We start from the raw sequence: 10,328 nt of genomic DNA on the forward strand, positions 1-10,328 counted from the left end.
AAGAGAGAGAGTGAGAGAGAGAGGTAGAGGAAGGGGAGGCACTCGTTGATTTCCCGTTTTCATATTCAATATGATCTGCCCCGGCATTGTATTCATTGAAAACGAGTCAACCGCACGCAAGATCAGGAGCCGGGCGCCAGAAACGAGAGTGGATCATGGAAGCCTGGCCTCGTCGGTGATGATGGCAAAGCTGGTAGTGGTGGGTAGGTCGTTGCGGTGGTTGGATGGATGGTTAGTTGGTAGGTAGGTTGGTTGGTTGGCTGACTGGCTGGTTTCCTACTCCAACTAATGAAAGGAGACTCCGCGCCAGGGTCTGGAGGTTGCCCGTCTGCCTGAGGTTTAAAGTCGATGTGTCCTCTTCACCCGTGAATCACGACCACGCTGATAGAGGGGTTGAAGGGGCAGGGATAGAGATGCTTCTGGATCATTCGGAGGAGAGGTATCTTTTAAGGCGAGCTTCGAGCGTTCAATGTGGACTAGCCAAGGGGAGAGATAGAGACGTTTTCAGCACCTGGGTAACTTTCGCGAATGCTGCTGCAACTTATTTTTGAGAATCCTCTTGCCAGCGTTCGCTTCTGATGCTTCGCGTTTACTTTGGTAAATGGTATACTTGTGACGAGCTGAGTTTCGTGTGTATTTAGACGAGGTAGAATTTTGGAGCTCGCGATTTTGAATAGGCCACTCTTGTCGAGCTTTGCATTTAGGAGATGTTGCTGAGGAATTGGGACGATTTCGGGTGGATATCGTAGAAATTTTCGACAGATTTGCACCTCTTTGGGTAGAAACTCGGTAGGAGTTAATGGGTAATTTGTAAGCTACTGTAATGTTTGTGGAAGAAAGTTTGCCTATCGTTCGCGATTGAACGAAAATGCTTTGTAATCGATCGGTCAATTTTACCGGACGTGTAATAATCTGATACGGGGATTTTTTTACGTTAGAAAGCAGCGAATGTGTCGAGCAGCGGAAAGCGAATATAACGTGGGAGCTCAAAAGCGCAGAAGTCCGCCTCAGCAATATTCAAATTAACGATTCGCCAGCGTTTTCGTTCGTACGAGTATTTGGCCTACAAAAACGGAACCCTATTTATTCCGTAATGTATTGGATATAGTGTATACCTTGCTGTAATACAAAGGGAAAAGAAGCGTTGCTGCCATTGAAACGGATTGTATGTTTTACAAAAGTTTCGGTATCTCCTTACCCACCTATCGTTCATTGAACATTGTAAATAGAATTCAATAAAGTTACTATACACCACATGTACGCTGCATTTATTTTACGCAAAAAAGTGGAATAAAGAATTTTGCCACCCTAGAAATCCCAGAAAAAGTATTAATGTACACATTCAGTTTTTAGCAATTCTTTCGAGAATACTCTCCAATTATTATAACGAGTGATACAAAGAACGTTCATTTGTGACCTTAAAAATCCCACAAGAAATTGATACATAAAAGACATTCTTCCATTAGCAAAATATTCAATTTTCAGCAATTCCATCGAAATTGCCACAACACAGATTTACGTACCAGAAAATAAGCGATAAATTCAATCTTTCCAAAACCACCCCGCAAAATACATCGATCCATTCAGATCCCCTTAAAATCCAACCTCTAAACGCAATAACAAAAACCTCTCCTCCCCTCAAAGGACGGAATACCCGCTGATTAAAGATCGGGCAAAGGAGCGAGACTTTTAATCACGATAAGCGCGACCTTACCACCCACGCTCCCTCTCCCCTCTTAATGACGAAGGGCTATCCGTAGGAGTTTCGTCCCGCCGCGCCGTCTAGCCCTTCCCTCACAGCTCCTCTACACACGACGTCACGTTTCGCGCCGCAAAAGAGCCACCGAAGGGAACCGGGTAACGCCATTGTCGCAGAAAAATGGAACTCTCTAATAGAGACTCGCCTATACACACACACATCTACGAATATATAGCGCGAAGAATTGGAGGGGAGGTAAAGCATCGGGGAAAAGAGCGAGACGGTGAGCGAAGAGGAGCAAACGTTGAAAGAAAAAGGAAATACCAAACAGCTCTCTCTCTCTCTCTCCCGTTATACATCGACATGGACGAAAGGAAACCTGGAAGACGCGTGTAGAAGGGGTTGGTCGGGCCGAGGAGAGCCGCTGAGAAGGGAGAAATATCCGCGAGAAGTTAACAGGAACGATATTCGAGTCCGCAGCTGGCGAGTATCGCGGACGAGATGGATGGCGCGGAGAATGCAGATCGTTGGGAGGGATGCAGATGGACGTACGTACGTACGTACGTACGGGCGAAGGGTTGCGAGCGAAAAGGGACGCGGCGGCGGCGGTGCAGCGACGCTCGCTGCAACCCTATAGGCGACTATACGCGCCGCGCCACTATTGGGGTGCAGCCAGAGTGGTGGCACGGGGCGGAGCGATGCCGATAGGACGCTCGATGCGCGCGACGACCATACCGCGGATCAGAGAACCCCGCGATACGAATAGCAGGCCGCGGATCGAGCTCGATGCACGCGCTTCCTTTCTTCCCTACTTTCTCATCGTCCTTGCGATCTTTCGACACCTTCGAATTGTGGATGTTCGTGGAGGATGGAGGAGCTGATGGTTGCTTCTCCATGGATACACTTTCTTGCAGGTTTTCAGGATTTTTCTTTACTTTTCGGGGAGGTTGTTTGGTTGGTCGGAATTGCGGAACTTGGGACTGTTTTGGTGGTCTGATTTGAGTGTTTTTGATGAATTATCGACAGACATTATTAGGTTAGAATTTCTTCGGAATAGCACCCTTTTTGTGGGCTAAAATTTTCTCGATTGCGACGATCGAGTAGTATTTTCTTTGGGGTACCGCTAAAATTTTCTCGAGTAACAAGTATACGTGTAACTATTACATACTACTTCCCATCTACTGAGTACTCAAGCACTGTAAGGCAACGAGGATCTAGAAACAGTGATATGAAACCTCGATTCTCTGGTCAATTGATCATCTTAAACTCATTTGTAGACTCCACGTGTTTTGCATAATTACACAGTGCCTGTAAGTTCTCCGGAATTCAGTTCACAAATCGATACACCGATAAAGGAGAAATTTTGCGAAATTCCTCGCAACACAGTCGAGTAGACAGGGCCCGATCGATGGAAACGGCCGTTCACGTTCATTGAAAATGCAAATTCACCGTGCCACCGATCGACGAAATAATCGGCCAAAGGAATTTAATTACACCGAGGCTTCGCGGCCCGTCCTTTCGACGGACGCGCGTCGTTTACTTTTTGGCCGGCTTGCGTGTACGAGGAAGCGTGACGGGGGTTATGGCTGGTGCACGCACACGTTAATGAGAAAACGGGGCGCGCGTAATTTACCGGGCGAGGAGGAGAACAGCCGAAGAGGGAGGACAGAGGAAAGACGTGTAATAGGCATATTACTCTCAATATAGCCTAGGGTGACTTGGCGTGGGTTAATTCGATGTTTAAGTGCGTGTAGTGATATTATAACCTCATCGTAATTATTATTATTCCGCGCCGCGGGTACGGGCATTTTCGAGGCTCGAGAAAGCCACGTTTCGCCGCGTTGGCGGGGGTTGGAAGTGTCGCTGCGGCTCGATCGTGTTTTTTTTTCGACTTTTCTTTTTTGAACTTTTTCCCCGCATATTATTAAGCGAGGGAACGTGGTAATTTGAAATGTATGGAAAGGGGAGGTTTAATTGCGGTTTCTTTTTATTTAGTATTCGTTATATTTTGTGCTATATTTTCAGATGAATACGAGGGTATTTCTCTTTTATGAATGAGTTTTACGCGTGCACTTGATATGCAGATTTTGTTTTTTGTGCCGAGAATACTTATTTCGAATACAACGAGATACCGCGGGAGTATTGAAATTAACGAAATTTTGCACGTTACAGTGGTGTTTGTTTGCCTGTAAATATTTCAAGAAGTGGTTAGGGAGAGATTAATCATTCACATAATTATAACTCTACTTTATTTAGTATCGTTGTATCGTGAATAATTGAAGAGGAATGGTCGAGTGAGCGTATGTATTTGCGTTAAAAAGAGAGAAAGCATCAATTTGTAGAACAGTAAGCGAAGAAAATGCAGGTTGGGCAAAGTTCGGAGAAAAATTTCAGCGAAAACTGTGAATCTGCGAGTTTCGGCTACGTGTTAATTATAGGGAGTTTTACTTTAAATACTCATATATTTAAAATATATACAGTTACTGAAAATCACTGCTTTTTTCGTGGTTCCTTTAATTATCCCACAATATTTCCGATACAACTGTTGCATAGTGACATTACATGGTTCGTGGAAAGGCTGTCATTTCCGACTCGGACACAAAATGACGATTTCTCTCGCAGCACGAGATCACAACGTCGGTATAGTAATTAACCCTCCATGGGCCCGTGTAACTTTCAAGTCACATACTAATATATCGATATTTTATTAAATAATTACAACTTTCTTCCACAAGATGGTGTAAACGTCTTGTTGTACAATGTCAACCAGTAACTTTCTCGATAACCGTTGTTACTTCAAAGTTACAATATGTATTCGTTGCAATGAAATTGTTGAAACTGCTGAATTCGTTGTTATTCTGTATTTGTAGGTCGATATTTGTTGATTTTACGTTACATCAATTTTTTTATAGTCAATAAAAATATTCGGCCCATAGAGGGTTAATTGTCAATTCTCCCAACTGCACAAGTCATTTTTCGTACCACAATTATCAACTGAAAATGTCACATCGTGTATTCTTCGTACTCGAATGAAAACAATAAAATACTTCATTGGACAATAAAATTATCTTCAGCCGATTTCCTCGTTGTTTCGAGCAATGTACGTTTCAGGACCTTCTGTTCCGAGTGAAGCACGTGTCTCGTGGAAGTTTGTCGGAGTTGCTCCTCGATCCCTGTTTCTCGAACGCTCTTTCACGGTTCCTACGGTTAAATCGGGTTTCGAATTTAAACGGCACAGTTCGCGTAGTCCGGCCTCGCGGCCGACACGTGCGACTCTATCCAGCTAGAAAAAATTCGATTCGATGCAAGAACGTTTTTTTTGGATCAGCCGATACCAGGAGAGAGCCGTAATTTTAAACATCTGACATCGCCACGCGTGTCAAATCACAACGACGCCTTTCCACATCACCGCGTAAATTCGCGTGCCGCACGCGTTCGTGTAAATGACGTCGACTCGTTTGCAATCGGCGTTGCTCCCGTGGAACAGTACCGTTTCATATTTAATTGAAACTCTAACGCAACGTAAATTTTCCGCTCCGCCGACTTCCTTTATTTGTCAAAAATTTACATATTTAATAAAAAAAAAAATGGATTCCTCTATTTGGTACACAATACTCTTATTTTGTTAAGCAAAATTGAAATTCCGATGCAATGTAAATTTTCCACTCCATCAACGTCCTTTATTTATCAAAAATTGATATATTTGATCGAAAAACTGGATTCCCTCTTATTTGCTACATAATACACTCATTTTGTTAAGCCAAATTGAAACTCTAACGTAACATAAATTTTCCACTCCATCAAGTTCCTTCGTATATCGCAAATGGATTCTCCTATTTGCTACTCAATGTACCTGCTCGTTTTGTCAAGTAAAATTGAAATTCTAACATAACACAAATTTTCAATTCGATCATCAACTTGCTTCGTAACACCAGAAATTAACAAACTTAACAAAAAAATGGATCTCCTATTTCATTAAGCGAAACACCTCGAAAAACATTCGATTCAAGATCGCTACTCTATTCAACCCTTCTAACCCACGTTAAAACTCTGAATTTTCCCTCGGCAAACTTCATCTCCGTCCACTCGAATCATCTCGCGCATCGATATCCCAACTAAAATACACACGCTTGCTCCCATTATCTCGCGCATCTCTTCCAAACACCCTCCCCAATCTCCACACCTCTGCGATCTCCTCGTTCTCACACGCGTCTCCAAGACGGTTAACCAACCACCGTAGAAACTCGCCGCCGTTCAGAGAAAACTCTCCCCGACTCTCATCTGAACGCGTCTAGGCGGATGGTTACGCGCGCGTACCACGTGCACGCATGTAAATGACAGAAGGACGAGGGGGAGAGAGAGTGTGCGAATTGCGGCTAGCAAGGGACGATGGATGTGGAAGAGTACGAAGAACAGCCTAGGCGATAGAACCAAGATACCCGTCACTCTCCTATGTTCTATGGTCGAACAGAGACGGCGGAGGATGGAACGAATGATAGATGAGGGGGAGAGGAGAGAAACAAAGAGAGAAACGGAGACAGAGAGCAGGAGGAGGGGGGGGATGAGCGAGATAGAGATAGAGAGAGAGAGAGAGGGAAACGTTGGATCGGAGAGACGGAGACGCATAGTCGACAGTAGTCGCGTTACTTCCGGTCGAGCGGGCGCTGTGCCTGGCAGCTGCGGAGTTTGCAGGACGGGGGTTGTTGTTGCACATCCATGCGCCCCCTTTTGCGTATCCATCCCAGCCACCCCCTAACCGACCCTCCGCGCCTCTACCGCCCCCGCTCCCTCTGCTGCTGCTCTACACCGCCACTCTCTCCACCCCACCCCCTCCTCTTTTATCGTTCCGTATCGTCACATTGATTCATTCTCTAATTCGATTAGTTTAAATGGCATTAAAACAATCCTGTTGCGAGTGCGTGTGCTACGCGGAGGCTCGCGAACACGCCACCGCCGACTGGCGCAGCTGTTCGTTTCTCGAGCCGGCCCGCGAAGCCCCGTCGAGATTCTGGTTTCATGGTTGCGGGAGTCGATCGTACCACGATACGGTGTGGTTACAGTGGAGATCGGGTTGTTTCGAAGATGTTTCGATTTTTGGAATTTTTCTCGCTTGTGGTTTGACACTTTGGGGATGGAACGAGGAGTTGCGTTCGTGGGGCAGGTTATGGTGGAGGTATTGCAGAATCTTTTGGTTTTCATGTGGGGTCTGGTTTGAGGGAAGTTTCAGAGTTATTGAATGGAACGTGTAAGTAACTTTGAAGATTTTTCGGTGAGTATCTAGGATCGAGAGAAGGTAGCTGTGGAAAAATTGTAGGGTGCACGGTTAAATGGAGGATTTTTCGGATTAACAAGATTCTATCAAATTTTTTACTATTGCAGAATAACGAGGTATAAATCTGTGAGTTGTCGAATAGAGAGCCTAAGTAATTTTTTAAGCTTTTTCGACGAGTGTTTAGTATTAAGAGACGTAACTGTGGAGAAATTGTAGGGTAAAGGGTTAAACAGACAATCTTCCGAATTAACGAGATTCTATCAAACGTTCTGCTATTGTCGATAGATTTTCTGAGATACGTTTGTAAAATTGTAGTTATTGCTCCATGCACGCTGGGTAATGCGGGTTAGCACTCAGCTAACAAGTTTGTAAGTTTATGTAGACCGGCACGAACTTCGAAGTAGAAAGTTAATTACGAATCAGCCAAGGTATTAACTTCATACATGTTATCGTTACTTCAAAATTCCCGAACACTACCCTACGACACTTCACATCTTAAACTCTCCAAACCTTGATACAGTCTACTTAAAAATCCACCCACAACTCGATACAAGGACACAAGAGAAAAATTCGACAATCTCTGTCTTTCTAAGCAATTACTCCAACCGAGATACCCATAACTCCTACGTCCAGAGAAAGAAAAAAGGAGAAAAATAGAAAAAAAGCTCGGCTGGTTCGCAAGGAAAACGCACATATATCGTGGACCGCGTCAAAGGCAATACGAAACGGGCGGGATATCGTTGTGCCGGCCGGGTCAAAGGCCATTAGGCCCGTGAGTTATGAGACAAGTTCTAATACTCTAATAATCTGGCTGTTGATCGAGGCCTGGCTCGTCCAGAGTCGAGCGTGTGCGTGGAGAAGCGCTTAGAGCCATGCTTAGGACGCGAGACTTTATTCTGACCGATCAGCCGCACGCCTCTCCCTTTTCATTTCCCTGCCGCCCCTGATTTTTCTCTCTCTCTCTCTTCCTCCCTTCTTCACGTGAAACATCCTCACCCCTTCCTCGCCCTCGCTTGCGCCTCCGTGGATCCACACAGCTCTCCCTTCCCTTGGCTCCGTGGCGAGCCAAGTCAGTGTGAAATTCGGCAGCCCTTATTAAAGCTTACACCCTTGCGATGCTACCGTTTTCTCTCTCTCTCTCTCTCTCCTCTCGCGCACACCACAGACACACGCCAGCGTTTCTCAAATTCGCCGCTCTCGGTCTTTGCTTTCGATAATGGTGTTGGGTGAAAGCTTCTTTGTTGTGCCTGGCTTTGCAAACGTTTCTCCATGGAAATATCGTTTCTTCGGTTTGTGTTGCACGCTTGTTTGATGAACGGATCGTTTCAATTGTGGATAACGTTGTTTGTTGTTTGTATCGTTTCATTAACTTCGCGGTGGAGTTCTTCTTTTTGTGGTTCAGGTGGGTTTTTCGAGTTGCTGGGTTTCAGGGCATTGATCTTTTTAAGGAAATATTTTGAAGGAATAATTATTGATTTTGGTGGAACTTTGGCGTGTAGTAGTTTTCAAACAAATATTCGACGTGTACTTTTTTCAAATCGAAGAAGTGAAAATAGTCTTCAAAGTTGGGGGTGGTGGATATATTTAGTGTAACATCTCGAAAGATATTGGAGATAGAGGAATAGTGTAAATTGACGAATTTCGTACTTTTCAGCAACAAATTTGAAAAATTATAAATTATAAATTATTTTGACCAAATATGTTTATTGTCCTCGTCTTCGAGGGCGATTTTCGTTCCTTCAGTGTGGACGATTGCTTATAAAAAAAAGTACGTGTCAAATATTTTTTCGAGCATTATCATGTACCAAAGTTTCATCAATATCGGTGATTATCACTTGAAGATCTTCCCTTGTTACGTAGAATCATCTTTATTGTTTTTGCTTTCTAGATCTGTTCTTACATATTTCTGCAAGTACAGAACGAAAAGATGTTACAATCTTGGAACGTGGGAATTTTAAAAAATTGCGAAGTGTAAAACACATTTTCCAAAACCAGAATAATTTCCACCCAAAGCAAATAGCACGAAACATTGTCAAACATGGAAAGGACTACTTCATTTGAAGTTTTCAAAAAAAAAAAAAGCACCGTTTCATTTCTTACAATTATTCGTTATGCAAACGTAAAGAAGCTGCATATTAAAAAATTTACGCTTCTCTACGCGTGTCTGAGTAATGGAAATTCTTTTTCCCGGTGATATTTTCTTGTGAAACAGTTTCACAAAGCTATTTTCCTTCAGCGTTGACCGTGTGACCCAGGTGGAATTACGTGGACGGTCTCGCTGGAGTATGAAGAGCAAACAGGATAATTTAAATATAAGGATTTCTGCTTTTCTACGTTTATGGCGGCGCATATTGCCGGGAGGTCCGAGGTCGGACGATAAACGAGCCTGGCTACTCGCGTCTAATTCCACTTGTGCCGTGGCCTGCTCGTTGCCTCTGACTCCGTAATGCTCGATCTAATTGGCTGAGATTACAGCCGAGGGAAACGGAAATTTTATGGCGTGTATAACGCAGGCCCTGTTACCAATTCGTTTCCGTCCTTCTTGACTGATCGGATGTTACCAGGTAATTATATCAGAGTTGGAAAAACATGGAAATATACTTGGAAAGATGGTCGTGTAATGCTGTTTCACGTGGTAGTACAATTTATCATAACGCAAAGTTGATACCTGAAACAAAATTACTTCGTCTATTTGAACTTAAACCTTAAAATTCTCTCACCTGAACGTGCTTTAATCAAACTTAACAGAAATTAATATGAATAGTTGTGAGTGAATGGAACAAAGAATTTCCAAAAAAAAAATGCAAAAAATAAATAGGAAAGTAGCATAGAAACAAACGCAAAATGAAACTTTTCAACTATTAGATACATTTTATAAACTTGCCTTTCCAGCGATGTATTCAGTTAATTATAAAAGAAAACGTCATTTATTATGCTTCAGGATGAGTTTGTAATAAAGTTGAAAATTTTAAAAATTTGTAATAAAATGAAAATGACACTCGGCACAAACGAATATTTTCAATATTCACAATATTTCAACCACAAAGAATATTTTCGCCTGCTTAGTGTTTAGTGGTTGTTCCCTCGGTGTCCAACTAATTCTGAAGCTAACTATATCTAACGATCCTTGACAGCAAAGTCTCTTAATCGATCAAATTTCCTTTTTCTCACCGAAATGGCGAATCCTTCAGGTTTACCCAAACCACGTACCCACTTTCAACGCGTGCAAATACATTTTCCCAAGCGTCGTATATTAATCTACGTCAAGGACCACCGCCAGGATCCACGCGGCAGAATCTCTGGCAGTCTAACAGCTGGTTAACGTGTAAAAGTTTGAGAAACGCTGCGGATCCCAGC

The sequence above is a fragment of the Habropoda laboriosa genome, unplaced genomic scaffold (assembly GCF_001263275.1).
Source record: "Habropoda laboriosa isolate 0110345459 unplaced genomic scaffold, ASM126327v1 scaffold28, whole genome shotgun sequence".
In the NCBI taxonomy this organism is placed as follows: domain Eukaryota; kingdom Metazoa; phylum Arthropoda; class Insecta; order Hymenoptera; family Apidae; genus Habropoda; species Habropoda laboriosa.